Source organism: Pundamilia nyererei, unplaced genomic scaffold (genome assembly GCF_000239375.1).
Source record: "Pundamilia nyererei isolate P.nyererei 1_Seehausen unplaced genomic scaffold, PunNye1.0 scaffold00520, whole genome shotgun sequence".
In the NCBI taxonomy this organism is placed as follows: domain Eukaryota; kingdom Metazoa; phylum Chordata; class Actinopteri; order Cichliformes; family Cichlidae; genus Pundamilia; species Pundamilia nyererei.
The window spans coordinates 79,809-82,506 of record NW_005187921.1 but is presented as its reverse complement, the minus strand read 5'-3'; positions in this window follow the sequence as shown (position 1 = coordinate 82,506).

Here is a 2,698-nt window from a genome sequence, read left to right as displayed (position 1 = left end):
GTCTGGTTACTACCGTTTATGTCAGAACCGGTGCCATCAAGGCACCGGACACCGGTACCCATCCCTACTCAAGACTCTTTCAAAATAAACCAAGAAAAACTGAGAAAATAACAATAATCAAAGAATAAAACTAGAACACACAAAACACTGTCGTAGACCCAGTACCATGACAACATAGCTGCTGTGTCAGTGGGGATGGTGTTTGCTCTATGTTGTAGCGTCCTGATGACACCCAGTTTATGCTCCAGTGGATGATGAGATACTGATCCGTATGCGTAGGTTTACGGTACACGTCAGCTTTTAGATGTCCCCTATTAATGATGGAAATCTCACAGTCTAAGAAGGCTAACCTGCCACTTTCATATCCTCCCTACTGAATTTGATGTGTTGGTCCACCAAATGTGATCCGTAAATTTTGGTATGTCCTGAGATTTGAGTTTCACCCTGGTGTCATCCGCATACCTGAACCAATGACTTGGTGGTGTTCCAGGGTAGGATAACTGTCACGGTACTGGGTCTGAGACCCAGTGTTTTGTGTATTTTTGTTTTATTTTGTTGATTATTGTATTTAACTCTGTTTCCTGTTTTATTCTGAAAGGGTATGGTGTGTTTTTGTCATTGTGTTTAGCTTCACTTCCCTGTGACATCATTATGTTTAATTTCAGTCAGTTGTTTCCCCATGTGTTCTCACTTCCCCTGATTACCTCCTGTGTATTTAAGTCCTCTGTTTTCTGTGCTTCATTGTCAGGTCGTCCGTTTTCCTACACCATAGTCTCGTCATAGCTTTTATAATTTGGTCACCATTTCATAGCCTGTCCTCAGTTTAGTAGTTACTGTTTTTACCTCAGCGTTCATTGAATAGAATGAATGCTTTATTGGCCATATGCACGCAGACCCGCCGTCTTCCCCCGCAGGAAACAAGCATCGAAGGCGTTTGGAAAGGGAGGGGGATGAGTGCGTGCTTATCAGTGTAAGTGTATGTGTGTGCGTGTCCAGAGTTCAGCTGAGACAGTGTCCTTCGGTCTATCAGGCTAAGTAAACAGTCTGCCAGCCAACCCAGGTGGCCTTGCATGGGATGGGAAGAATAGTCATCACACAGTCGTTATCAGGGAGTTGTTTTGGTGGGCTCCAGCCTTGGAGCCTATTGTTGATTTCTCCTTTATGCGAGCAGCTCCGAATTTAGCACTCTGACACTGGCCTCTCGATCTCCCGTTGGAGAGCCGCGAGCCTCCCCATGATGGTATCAAACTTCTGGTCCGTGGTGTTGTCATTCTTTTGATTCTGAGACCCCACAGCTGCAGTGAGCCGTTCTGCGATGTGGTGTTTTGTTCTGTTTCATCAGCCCTAATAAAGGCTCTCTTTTGGTTTAAGTTGAGTTCCGTCTCCTACAGTATCTGCTTTTGGGTCCTGTTTCGGCGTAACTTGCCATGACAGATAACAAAGCCCGGTTTTCCACCTCCTCCATGCACAAATTGGCCACAATGGGTGAAACTGGGGAACCCATGGCACACCCATGTTTCTGCCTGTAGTACTGAGCCTTATGCAAAATAGGTGGAATTAAGACACAGTTCCAAAAGCAAACACAATTGATCAGTGCTGAGAGTGGTCCTGTTGCTGAGGTTGGGGTGATCCTGTAATCTCTTACGGACTACCTCCAACGCTTCCGTGACTGGGATGTAAGTGAAGAGAGATATAACGTCTCTCTTCACTGTACAGGTCCTGTTTATAAGATTAGGGAAACCTGCAGTCAGCTGAGACTGAAGAAAGGTTTCTCCCACTGAAAACGCTACGTCCAGATGAACAGAATCAACCTTTTGGGATTTACTTACCTGGATGATTAACCCTCTGGGCTCTATCCTGGCCATTCGTGGCCAGTTCACTTTTCTTTTTTCAACCATTTTTGTTCTGTTAATGGAATGAAACTTCCCAAAGGTGTGTATTTTTTTCAGATTTTTTAATTTTCAACATCAGCTCCTTAATAATGTCAACAATATTCACTATACACCAAATTGTTCCTCTTGACTCTATCGTGACCATTTTGGCCAATTGAAACCCATTATAACCACCTTTTTTGATCCCTTGTTATTGGCAGTACTATATCATGCGATTTAGATAAAATTGCTTTCATTCTAAACTCAACACATGAAAGTTGTAGTGTTGTGGAAGTTTTCCATTTAATAAAGCCCACAGACGAGCAGTGAGCGTAGTAATAATCTGACTGATATTCAAAGGGTATAATATCTGAATTTGAATTATATTTTGGCTTTCATGACTAGGACTGGTGCTAATTTTTAAAAAATCAAGTCAATGAAAGTAGAAAAATGTTTTAATATATATAAATTTTATAGTATTTTGTAAACGCAAACAGGGGGTGGCCATTTTTGGCCACGAACAAGCTGAGAGGGAGTGTTTTTGTTTTTCTGTCACTGCAAAAAAAACAAAACAAAGATGCATAAAACTCATTGATACTTTTAATTATTGCTACACATCTAACCTCCGTCATGGTTAGAAAATAAATCAGTTTGCATTTGGGATTTTATGCTTTTATCTAGGGCTGGGTATCGTCACTGATTTCTAGAATCGATTCAATTCCGATTCACAAGGTCCCGAATCGATTCGATCCACGATTCGATTTAATTCGATTTAATTCGATTTGATTTAAATCTGGGAAATTTTGACAGTCAGAAATATTATAATT